At 56.3% G+C, this 12794-nt stretch overlaps 1 protein-coding gene across 1 annotated transcript in view; it reads left to right on the top strand.

Moving 5' to 3' along the window:
* The first annotated feature begins 10073 nt into the window (after positions 1 to 10073).
* Positions 10074 to 12794, top strand: part of GATAD2A (GATA zinc finger domain containing 2A) — a 42142-nt gene continuing 39421 nt past the window's right edge. The window contains exon 1 of the mRNA XM_049788481.1: positions 10074 to 10089. The gene's annotated coding sequence lies outside the window, so the exon portion shown is untranslated. The remainder of the gene's footprint in view (positions 10090 to 12794) is intronic.

Raw genomic sequence — 12794 nt, 5'->3', positions numbered from 1 at the left:
CTGTGAAGTGTCTCATCTGAAGGAAGAGCAAGGCGGGGAGAGGCTGCTCCATCCCTGGCCTGGGCGCCTGCACCCTGGCCTGTTGGCCCCACATGTCTCCCCTTGCTTCTCGCTGCCCCCTTCTACCCATGTCTGTCCCCTTTTATTTATTTAAGTGTTCCCTGCTCCCTGCCTCTTTTGTGGGGCACACCCAAAGGACCCTCCATCCTGCTGTTCAGTGCTTTAGCGATTTCACCCCCGTGTCTGTCAGTCCGTTGTTCACTCCGCATCCCGGCCTGAAGACTCTTCCTTCCGGCGGCCATCCCACTGCTCCCCTGTCCGAGTTTGTGCCCAGGCTGCGGTCTGCCTCCGACCAGCTCAACACCCTGGTGCACTGGCCTGCGGGTGGACGGGACGGCTCGGGCTGGATTTTGTTAAGGTTTTGCCCAGGTTTGTGGGCAATCGTTTTTTATGGGTTTATAATAAGGTTTTAACAGCCTGCGACTTCCGCTGGTGCCTTTTAGTCAGGAGGAAGACAGGTGCAAATAGAACTTTGTATAAGATGGGGGGGGTTTCTTCCTTTGCTGTTGGAAGCGGCTCCCTGGTTCTTAGTAAAACAGTTGCAGGTACTGTGGTGTGCTGTGTCTTCATGGGTGGGTCGCTGGCTCCCGCTCACCCCTGACCTGCGAGCAGATACAGGACTCCCTGCCCCTTCTCAGTCACCCCACATTTCCTAGGGGTGCTGTGTTGGGTTTACCATCATGAAGAGAGAAAATTCACGTGGCCCTCAAATCGACATCAGATGTTTAGGTTTTGTCCCATGGACGTTAGCTGCGTTGCCGGGTGGGTCTGTCCCTGTGGCACCTACCAGCTGAGACTGAAAAACCGAGTAGGCCCGCCCCCAAGCTGTCCCGCCTGCTTTCCTGACTGGTTTCTTTGTCTGTAGATGTGTCCCAGTGGGTGCCCTCACTCGGGTATACCGGGCATTGACCCCCCGCCTGGTCGATGGTCCAGAGTGACACAGCTTGTGGGGACCGCCCCCCAGATTCCCGGTCCTCCCCATTGTTTGATCCTCAGCGGCCGAGTCGGTCGCGCCCCCTTGTGGACACTGCCGGCACTGCCACGGCTGCCAGCCCTTGCCTTGGCACATCTTCGGGAGTTGTTGGTCCCTCCTCTGGGCCTTGGTCCTCGGCAGAACCCTCGACTTCAGCCACCATCCTCCTGGGCCTCTGCCCATGGGCTTCTGTCTCTTCGGGCCTGCTGGGGTCCCAATCCCACCCCACCACTTGTGACCTCAAACCACGAGCCAGTCTGGGAAGCTGCTGGAGACCCCAAGGGCTTATGAGGGATGAGGCTGTGCTGCGTGTGTCGCAAGGTTTTCTCCCTCGAACGCGCCCCTGCAGGGCCAGGCTCCTCCGTCCTCCAGGGCGGATGTTCGCAGAAAGGGTTAATCGCCAACTGCTCGGGGTAGCCTGGTGACCCGGAAGTACATCTGGGTCTCCCCCGGCCTGTGTCACCCCGGCGGCCCGGCCCGCGGCCTGCTGCGCTCGGCCACCAGGGGGAGCGGGCCGAGACGGGTGGGCCAGGCTGGCCACGGCCTCGACACCCCCGTCCAGTTCCCTTCTGTAACACGCGTGGGGGACAGAGCCCTGGCTCCAGGTCTCCGGGTGCCCGGGCTGCAATCTGCCTGGCAGTGGCCCCTGAACACAGTCAGCACCTGCTGGGTGCTGGGGACAAGTCCGGTCTTGGAGGGCGGGTACGTGGCCAGCGGCGCTGAAGCAGGACGGGTCACCCGGGCCAGGGGGCTCCTAACCCGGGCTGATTTGCTTATTTTATTTGAGGGGGCTGGGTCACGCCTGCTGCTTTGGGGGGCAATTTCTGTTTCTACTGCTCGGCCCACTGGGAACTGGAGGAGAGTTGAGAATCTTTCGAGCTTGCACTCCTGCCCTTGAAGTTGTCTCCTGGGGCTCCCCCTTTCCTGCATTTGGGGCTGGAGAGGATGTGGTGTCTTCAGGGCTCTGGAAAGGGCCAATGTGCAGGTCTGTCGTCCAGAGGGAGCTACAGGAATGATGGACTTGGCCAGGGGGACCCCAGAAAGTGCTGGGTAGTGCTTGTGGACTGGATATTCTTCCTGTGTGAGCAGGCTGGAGGGAGTGGGGCGATATTCTGGCCCTTGGAGCCCTTCACCACCCTTCAGGCAGTCACTGCTCTACCATTGAACCGGCCCAGGTGGATTTAACTTATTTAATTCAGTTGGGGGCGGGGGGGCACATCAAGTGGTGCTCAGGGCTGACTCCTAACTTCTCAGTGGGACTGAGAAGTGGGGAGAGAAAGAGAGAGAGACAGAAAAGAGACAGAACTAGGATGGCTGAATGCAAGGCAAGTGCCCTACTAACTCCTAGAACATCTTATATTGAGGGGTCACAGGGGTCCTGGATTTGTAAGTAAATTAAGTTAAAGATTGATGGGCCAGAGCGATAGCACAGAGGTAGGGCATTTGCTTTGCGCGAGGCTGACCAAGGATGAACCTCGAATCGATCTCCTGCATCCCATATGGTCATCCCATTTTCGCCCCAAAACCATGGGCGATTTCTGAGCTCATAGCCAGGAGTAACCCCTGAGTATCACCAGGTGTGGCCCAAAGAAACAAACAAAACAAAAAAAACGGGGGGGGGGGGAGGGGAGGTAGTACAATGTAGCTGAGCAGTCACCTTGCATGTGGCTGACCTGGGTTTGGTCCCCACATCAAATAGGGTCCCCTGAGCACTGCCAGAATTGATTCCTGAGCTTCTGAAACCAGGGGTGAGCACTGAACTGTGTAGCCAACCCTGATGGACCCCAGTTTGATTCCTGACATCCCATATGGCCCCCTGAGCCTGCCAGGGGCGATTTCTGAGCACTGAGCCAGGAGTAACCCCTGAATGCCCCCTCCCCCCTGTGACCACCCCCCCCAACCAAATTCAAAGCTCAACAGATAGATTGATTGCTTACTTGGCATCAAAGAGCCTGGAGGACCCCTGATTGGGGGTAGGAGTTAGCCACTCCCACCCCCTGCTGGGTGTGGCCCAACAAAAGTGATTTAAAGACACCAAGCACTTCAGAGGCCGGATTAGGTGAGCATGGCCCTGGGGACAAAGGGCACCTGGTTTCCAGAAAGGGCCGGGCAGGCTCTACAGACCAAACCAGGTCGGTGGTTTGGTCAGACTTGCCTCGCACAAAGAAAGGCTGCTAAGATCTGAGGTCTGAGATCGCCCATTGGGAAGGCATTTGCCTTGCACCAGGCCATCCCCGGCAGTGCCTATGGTCCCCAGAACCCTGCTAAGAGTGAGTGTAGAGCCAAGATTAAGCCCAGAGCACAGCAGGGTGGCCCCAAAAGTTAACAACAGGGGCTGGAGTGATAGTATAGTGGGGTTGGGCTCTTGCTTTGCACAAGGTAGCCCAGATGGTCAGTCCCCTGAGCAGCACCAGGAGTGATTGCTGATTGCAGAGCTAGGAGTAACCCCGGTGTTTCCCCCGAAAAATCTATTCTGTCCCCACTACTGGGGAATTCTGGTGGTTCCTGGGGACTCTAGTGGAGACATAAGTGACCCCTGAGAACCAAGGCTGGTTATAGGATCCTACAAATGATGCAGATTTCCAAGCTTGGTGTGAACTCAAACCCCAATACTAGCTAACACCAAAAGTTTGAGGAGTTGGGGATGTGTGTGTGCCATGATATGGGGTGTCCCTTCCCGCTGTGACCCATCCTTCCCTGCTATAGGACTGACCCACTGTCCTTCAGCAGTGCCTTTGTGATCCCTTCCTGTGCCAGGTGCCCACTGCCCTCTGGTTTTCTGACTCCTGCCCTGGCCCTGCCCTCCCTGGAGCCTGGGGTGTCACCTGGCTTCGTTCCCACTTCTCGGTTTGGAGGTGAATGTCACTCAGCCTGTTTGCCCACATGACTTCCCAGACCCAGGCGAGGACACGCCTTGATACAGAGATGCAATCACACTGCGGGAAGGGAGGCCCATCTGCAGCACCCCCAGCTTCTCCCCATGGGGCATCTCCCATTTCTCTGGCAGACAAATTCTTCTGGGGTTTGGAGACTTTTGGGGACTCTGGGCTGCAAAGTCATGTGCTCAGGGGACTCAAACCTGAGTTTCCGGTGTGTGGAGCACCCCCATGAGTCATCTCTCTGGCTCTGCCTTTTCTCACTGGCATTTCAGCCTTCGGGGTTACCCCGCCACCCCCATTTCCTGGGAATCAAAGACATTCCTGCATATTCCTAGCCCAAAGGAGAGGTAAGACATGAGCACTGTTCCTAACATCCCAGAGATAATTCTGGAAAGAATACTGGTTGACCCTGCAGTAGCATGACTTCATTTGCAACCTGTCTTTGACAAAGTTAATGTGGGGGAGCGTAGGGGGGGACTCTTGAGACCTGGATCCAGAAATTTCCCACAGCTGATTAAGAGAGCTTGGAGGGGGGCTGGGAAGGTGGCGCTAGAGGTAAGGTGTCTGCCTTGCAAGCCCTAGTGTAGGACTGACAGGGTTCTATCCCCGGGCATCCCATATGGTCCCCCAAGCCAGGGGCGATTTCTGAGCACATAGCCAGGAGTAACCCCTGAGTGTCAAACGGGTGTGGCCCAAAAACAAAACAAAACAAAACAAAACAAAAACAAAAAAAAAGAGAGCTTGGAGGGATGGGGGATAGAGTGATAGCTCAGCGAGTAGGGCGCTTGCTTTGCATACGGCCATCCCAGGTGAGATGGGATGAGAGAGTAAGAGAGAGAGTGAGAGAGAGAGAGAGAACCCAGTTGGAGAACAAATAAATGCCTCATATAAGTGCATAAGGCCCAGGGTTAGATCCTCATGAGGTCTCTAGGGTACAGGCCTCCTCAGTATCCCATTTGGTCCCCCGAGCCAAGCAAGAGGAGTTTTTTTTTTTTCTTTTTTTCCTTTTTGGGCCACACCCTGTGACTTTCAGGGGTTACTCCTGGCTATGTGCTCAGAAATCACTCCTGGCTTGGGGGGCCATAGGGGATGCTGGGGATGGAACCAAGGTCCGTCCTGGATCGGCAGTGTGCAAGGCACACTGCTGTACTTATCACTCCAGTCCCATTCAGGAGGAATTTATTTTTTTGTTAATTTTTAATTTATTTTTATTTATTTAATTTGGTTTTTGGGTCATACCCAGAAGTGCTCAGGGGTTACTCCTGGCTATGCACTCAGAAATCACTCCTGACAGGCTCGGGGGACCATATGGGATGCTGGGATTCGAACCATCATCCTTTTGCATGCAAGGCAAATGTTCTACCTCCAAGAGAAATTTTTTATTTCCTTAATATTTTTTTGTTTGTTTGTTTTTCTTTTTTCTTGTTTTTGAATTTTGGGCCACACCCAGCGATGCTCAGGGGTTACTCCTGGCTGTCTGCTCAGAAAAAGCTCCTGGCAGGCACGGGGGACCATATGGGACACGGGGATTCGAACCAACCACCTTTGGTCCTGGATTGGCTGCTTGCAAGGCAAACACCACTGTGCTATCTCTCCGGGCCCTTGTTTGTTTGTTTTTGGTTTTTGGGTCACACCTGAAGGCGCTCCGGTTACTTCTGGCTCTGCACTCAGAAACCGCTCCTGGTAGGCTCAGGGGACCATATTGGATGCTGGGAATAGAACCCAGGTCTGTCACAGGTCAGCTGCATGCAAGGCAAAGGGCCTTACTGCTGTGCTATCTCTCTGGCTCTGCCAGGAGGAATTTCTGAGTACAGGGTCAGGAGTAACCCCTGAGCGCAACTGTGCTCGATGCAAAAGCAAAGAAAATGAGAGGGAGAGGGGGTTGGGAAGAGAGAGGAGAGAGGGAGGGAGGGAGAGAGAGGGAGGGAGGGAGGGAGGGAGAGAGAGAGAGAGAGAGAGAGAGAGAGAGAGAGCGAGCGAGAGAGAGAGAGAGAGAGAGAGAGAGAGAGAGGGAGAGAGAGAGAGGGAGAAAGAGAGAGTGAGAGAGAACCCAGTTGGAGAACAAATAAATGCCTCATATAAGTGCATAAGGCCCAGGGTTAGATCCTCATGAGGTCTCTAGGGTACAGGCCTCCCCAGTGGCTGGTTCCTGTAGTAAGCCACAGAGAAATGAAAACAATACAAGATGATGAGGCAGCTATAAAGTGGGCTGGGAACAGGCAGACTTGCCCTCTGGGCTTCTCAGTTTCTCAGTAGAAAATGAAGGGTTGGACAATGAGCAGCCTTTGATGTTCCTGCAATTGAGCCACTATAAAAGCACCAGGATTACTTCAGTGAACAAGGGGACTCCCTTTCTTGCTCAGAAAGCTTCCTCGGGCTGGTCACTAACCGGACAGGATGGAATGGAAAGATCCCGGATACCAAGTGAGCTCGAACTTGGAGCTCAGCTGCTGGAGCGTGGCCTTCTTAGTGGCCATGAGGCCGAGGAACAAACTGGCCTGCCTGGGAGCGATATGTGTGGATTCAACCCCAGCACTGCTAGCCATCAGATTTTTTTGTTTTTGTTTTTTGTTTTTTGGGTCACAAACCGACAGCGCTCACAGGTTACTCCTGGCTCAATGCTCAGAAATCGCTCCTGGTAGGCTCGGGGGACCATATGGGATGCCGGAGATCAAACCAGGTCCGTCCTAGTAGGCCGCATGCAAGGCATATGCCCTACTGCTGTGCTATCTCTCCAGCCCCTGCCTCAGATTCTTGCTAAATAGGGTAAAAGCTACATCCGGGGTACAAACAAACTGCTCTGGCTTCCAGCGACTTCCATCCCCTGGCCACGGACTCTGTTAGCCTTGACGCTCGGATCCTGTCCTGGCTCAATCTGCAGAGAGGCCCCACAGGGCACCCTGCCAGCCTCCTATCGCTGTGCCTCTCAGTTGGTTCTGTACTTTTCTTAGGAATGTCAGCCCACTGGTAACAATGACAATGATCCTTTCCATGCTCCACACGGGCACAGGGCTGGCTGAGAGGCTTAGAAAGCATTTTCACATCCATTATCTCATTTAATCACTTCCTCCTCCAATTTCTTCCAGATTCACAGGGCTGGTCTTGAGAAGAACATTCTGCCTACATCACACTGACCTATCTCCCTTTGTTCGCTTTGGCCTGCAGTTCTGGCCTCTACTGGGGGCACCTCAGCCCTGTGCACACTTGTATTCAGAAAGTTGAAGCAAGGGGCAGAAAGTGAAAGCACAGTGGCAGGGTATTTGCCTGCATGCGACTGACCCGGGACAGACCGCGGTTAAACCCACAGCATCCCATAGGGTTCTCCAAGCCAGCCAGGAGCGATTTCTGAGTGCAGAGCCAGGAGTATCCCCTGAGCCGCCAGGTGTGGACCCCACCCCCCCAAAAAAAAAAAAGTTGAAACGAGGGCCGGAGAGATAGCATGGAGGTAGGGCATTTGCCTTTGCATGCAGAGGGATGGTGGTTTGAATCCAGGCATACCATATGGTCCCTCGAGCTTGCCAGGAGCTATTTCTGAGCGTAGAGCCAGGAGTAACCCCTGAGTGCTACTGGGTGTGACCCCCTCCAAAAAATAAAAAGAAAGTTGAGGGCTGGGAGAGATAGCACAACGGCGTTTGCCTTGCAAGCAGCCTATCCAGGACCAAAGGTGGTTGGTTCGAATCCCCGTGTCCCATATGGTCCCCCGTGCCTGCCAGGAGCTATTTCTGAGCAGACAGCCAGGAGTAAACCCTGAGCACCGCCGGGTGTGGCCCAAAAGCCAAAAAAAAAAAAAAAAAAAAAAGAAAGTTGAAGCGAAGAGTTTGCCCTGGGAAGGTTCACAGCTTGGAAGGTCATTCTTGTGGCAGCCCTTTTGATGCCCCCATGGTGGTGTACACTTTGTTTCCTGTTAAAGGTAAAGCTGGTTCTTTGGGGCACCATCAGATGAGGGGTTCAAACTGCCTAGAGGAAGACATAGGAGAAGGTACCTGTGGTGCTGGGCCGAATATAGCTCAGAATTGCAAAGACAGTGACAGATTCAGGAGAAACTGCTTCTTGGAAGCAAGAAGAGAATGAAGGGCTGGATAGTACAAGGTTATGGTCCCTGCTTTGCATGCAGTTGGCCTATATTCAATCCCCAGTGTTGCAAACGCTGCCAGGGGTGATCTCTGAACAAGACCCAGAAATTACTCCTGGGCATTGCCAGGTGTGCATCTAAAGGAATAAAATAAATGAAACCTAGGCTCACCAGCTTAATTGGGGGGTGGGTGGGAGATAGCACAGTGGTTCAGGTACATGAATTCCTTGTGTTCACCCAGGTTTCCCCCAGCACCAGGTAGTCTTCCTGAGAGAGAGAGAGAGAGAGAGAGAGAGAGAGAGAGAGAGAGAGAGAGAGAGAGAGAGAGACAGAGACAGAGACAGAGAGAGAGAGACAGAGACACAGAGAGAGACAGAGACAGAGAGACAGAGAGAGAGACAGAGAGAGACAGACAGACAGAGAGACAGAGAAGAAAAAGACTGATGGGGTCACAATCTGAAAGTCCCACTTAAAAATCCAAATGGGGCAGGGGGTCAGAGTGATAGCACAGAGCTAGGGCATTTGTCTGGCATTTTGCCGGCCCGGGAAGGTCCCGGTTTCGATTCCCTGCATCCCAAATGGTTCCCCGAGCCTGCCAGAAGCTATATCTGAGCGCAGAGCCAGGAGGAACCCAAGCTGCCATTATTGTGTGACCCAACACCCCCCCAATAAAAGAATCCAAACAATTTGGGGAGGCGGGTAAGTGGACATGTGTCCCTACAAACACCCCAATTCTTCTGCCACACACGGGCCCTGTTCAGGAGAAGCGCATCTCTGGCATCTCTTGCTTTTGGGTAGAAACACTGAGTGGTGCTTGGGGAGAGTCACTCCTGGGGGGGTGTTGGGGCCCCAGCGCCTGGCCTGCCCCCTGCTTGGGGGGGGTGCCTGCAGCCCCAAATTTCTCCTGCTGGAGAGAGAGAGAGAGAGGAGAGAGAGAGAGAGAGAGAGAGAGAGAGGGGAGAGAGAGAGAGAGAGAGAGAGAGAGAGAGAGAGAGAGAGAGAGAGAGAGAGAGAGAGAGAGAGAGAGAGAGAGAGAGAGAGAGAGAGAGATTCCCAGCAGCTCGGACCTCCCTTGCCTCAGCGCAGAAAATGAAGGCGGGTGGGCACCCAGGCCCTGGCCCCTCAGAGACCCCCTAACTTAGGGTCATCTCTGGGATGGCAGAGCCCCCCAGGACGCTCGGCTTCTCCTCAGACACGAGGGCTGAGTTTTCTTTGGAAAAAAAATTCATCCAGGTTTTGATCAATTTGCAGAGACCCCAGAAATTTTCTTCAGAGAAGTGGGGGTCAGAGGCCAGATGCCAGAAGCTTCTGCTCAGAAGTGGGTCGAACTCGAACCCACGACTCTCTGGGGGAGCAGAGCGCGGGGCTTCCTCGCCTCTCCTCCGAGGGCGCCGCGCGGCCTCGCCCGGCCCAGGCCGCCTCTGGGCCGGTGCATTGTGGGTGGGGCGCCCCTGCTGAGCACTGCGGGGAACCCCCTGCCCAGCCAGTGGTCGGCCGCCCCGCAGCTCCAGCCACGAACCGCCCTCCGGGGTCCCAGCGAGCCGGCCGCCGATTGACGCGTCTCTCAGGCCCCGCCCCCAACCAGGCACGCCCCCATTGAATATTTTGATTGGCTCCCCGTCCCGCTCCACTTTTTCATTGGTCGCTCGCCTGTCACTCACCGCGTCCCGCCTCCTCGAGCCCGCCTCGGCCGCCGGCACGACCCGAAGGAGCCAGCCGGCCCGTTCGCTGATTGGACAGCGCGCGCTGTCCGTCTCGCTCCGGGCCCTGCCCACCACGGGGCGCGGAGACGGAGAGCCCGGGCCGGATCTCATTGGCCGGCGGCGCCGTCACTCTGCGGGACGCGCCTCAACCCGGAAGTGTGCGCGGCGAAATCTGCCTAGCAACCGGGGAAGCCGGGCGGCGAAGCGGCAATTTCAGTGTGAGCCGGAGGAGCGGGAGAGCGAGCGGCGGCGGCGGCGGCGGCGGCGGCGGCTCCTCCCGCCCGGGTCAGCGGCCCGGCGCGCGCACGCGCAGCCGCCAGTCAAGTCGGTCGGTCGGTCGGTCGGTCGGTCCGTCCGTCCGTCCGTCCGGAGCCGCTCGCCCGGCCGGCGCCCGCAACTTCGGTGAGTGCGAGCGGGCGGGCGGGCGGGCGGGCGACGCGGCTTCCGGTGGCGGCGGGCGGCGCGGGGCTTCCGCTCCCCGACCCGGCCCGGCCCGAGTGCCCGCCGCGGGCCCCCAACTCGGCGCCCCGGGGGAGCCCGTCTCCGCCCTCCGCGGGGGGCACGAGCAACACCCCAGTGCTCCGGGGACGGAGACGCCCCACGCCCTTCGGATCTGGGGGACCCCAATTCTCGGGGGAACCCCTCTTCTCCCGCGCCCTTTTGGTTCCCTCCGGGGACCCCCACTCTCTCTCCTCCTCCTCGCGGGGCGCCCCCACACTAGGCGCCTGGCGTGCCAAGCTCCCAACCCCCCCCACTGCAGATGCCTGAGATCTTTGTGGGGTCCTCTGTGGCCCCAGGGACCCCCTACTTCCTGGGGGACTCACAGTTCTCTTAGGAGACATCCTCGCACCCCTCCTTGGGTGAGGGGGCTCCCCACCTCCTGGGCATTCTGGGTGTGTCTCAGGAGCTCTCTTGAAGCGTCCCCCCTTTCTTGGACTTTGCTTTTCTGGGGGGTCCCCCTCCTTTATTCCTTACCCGCCCCCCCCTCTTTTCTGCCCTCACTTCTTTGGGCCCCTAGGTGTCCGCCCCCAGTAACTGGGTGCGTTTCCCTGGAGCTTCCCACTGGCAACGGGGACCCCCCCCAAAAATTGTTTCCCCTTTTCCCACACATTTACAATTTCCCATGTCTTCCCTAAAGCCTCTTTGGGTGCTGCAAGTTTTGGAGACACCTCCTCTTCTCTAGGCCCCCTAGTAAAATCTGTCCCCTTCCTCTAGGAGCCTTGTGGCTCTAAAGCACACCTCCTCTTTCCCAGATGCCTCCCTTTCTGTTTGGGGGGGGGGGGTCTTCCACTTCTCTTAGCAGCACCTGGAGCCCTCTTGTCTACTTCAGTCCTTTCTGTGTCTGGGGAGCAAGGCTTCCCTCCTGTCCATCAGAGCCCCCACCCCTCACTCTCAGTTTCCCCTTTTGTGTTCCCTCCCAGAGGGAGAGGCTGGAAGTGTCTCCCTCACCTGCACCCAGTATTGCTAGAGTGGTTGGGGTGCTTCTCAGAACTTGGGTGACTTGGTGGGGACAGGAGAGAAATTGGGGAGAGAGCGCAGCCAGAGGTGGTGCTTCCTTTTCTCTCCTGCAGGCCACCATGTTGGAGCCCCGGCTTTGGAGCCTTGGGGCCACCACCATGTTGTGAGACCAGTGTGGAGGCAAGTGCGTCTCCCCCGCCCCCTTCCCCCGCAGCATTATTACACTGTCAGACTGTGGGACCGACTCACTTCCTGTCCCATCCCTTGGTCCTCCCCCTCACCTCCGAAAAGGGAGAAGAAGAGCCTTCTTCAGCCCTGCCTGCTGCTTCTCCTCTCCTGACTCTCTGATCACCCCTTGATGTCCCGAGGACCCTCCACTTTGCCCAGGCAGTGCCAGGAGCCGGAAATGGGTCACCTCAGCTCCAGGAAGGGTGGGAAGGAAGCTGGCACGGGGGATCAGACTCCAGTTCCGAATTTTCAGGGGACAGAGGAAGTTTTTACGTGGCGTGGCTTTTATAGATCGTGTGTGCCCGCGTGTGTGGGTTTAATGGCCCACCCTGGATTCCAAGTTCAGCCCAGTAGCTAATTTTATCTGCTTTGCCAAATGCAGGGCCCTCCCGAGCCGTGTAGATGAATGCTGGCATTGAGAGATGGTCCAAAGGACAGGAATGAACTCGGGTTGAAACCTGAGTAACTTGTAACTGCTTCGTGGCCGAGCCCAGGTCTCCAGCGCAGCACATGGGGAGCCCTTCTTCCGTGGAGTTGGAAACAGAGGCCCAAGTCCCGTTGGGTTTAGTGTTTCAACAAGTTTTCCCCTCCGCCTGGCTCCAGCTGCAGCTTACTTTACAGTTTGACTTGAGGCTGTCTTGCCCCTGTTGCCTTCCATCCGGGCCTTGCTTAATTTGCGTCCTTTGTGAAGGCTCCTGCCGAGGCTATAATTTGAGTTCTAAATCTGTCGGTGGACCATGTGGACGCAAGTTTCAACTCGAGCTATTTTCTTCTGTGGAGCGGCGCTTGGAGAGTTTCCTGGGCCCTCTGCTCCTGGGGTAGTCAAGTCCAGGCAGGAAGCGGCTCCCGCCCGGGCTGCTCTTTTATTGCCTTTTCCTGGTCAGCTGTAGGCACTTTCCTGAGGGGAAGGGCACGACGGGGAGGAGGCCGGGATGGCCTTAGAGAGCGCCGAGAAGTGGCAGCACATCTTTGGTGTTTGTCGTGGATCAGAAGCCCCACGATAGGGCGTTAGGAAGAGAGGGGTGCTTCGAAGGAGTAACTTCACATTCTGGAGCTCTCCTCGCTCGTGTGTGGCTTTGGATAAGTTTTGGCACAGAAGAGGCACAATATTTAATATCCGAGGGGTCACACAGCAGCACTTTGGGATCTGTGAGTCTGCAGGAAGGTGCCTGCAGGTGGGCGGTGCTTCTTAGATTCCTGCAAAAATGAATGATGAATGAATGAATCTGAAGAAAGGGAGAGGAGAAACCCAGCTCGGTGTCTGGCACACGGTCGGTCGGGTTCCAATAAAGGTTGGTGGTTGTGTGCAGGAGATTAGGGTTCTGGCCTGGACTCCAGACCAGGAAGCACTTGGGACTCTGCCAAGGCTAACTGCCTGCAGCAAAAGAAACTCAGAATGTCTGAGACAAAGCCCACCGCCC

This window comes from Suncus etruscus, chromosome 15 (assembly GCF_024139225.1).
Source record: "Suncus etruscus isolate mSunEtr1 chromosome 15, mSunEtr1.pri.cur, whole genome shotgun sequence".
Taxonomy (NCBI): Eukaryota; Metazoa; Chordata; class Mammalia; order Eulipotyphla; family Soricidae; genus Suncus; species Suncus etruscus.
This window is presented reverse-complemented; position numbering and strand designations above follow the sequence as displayed.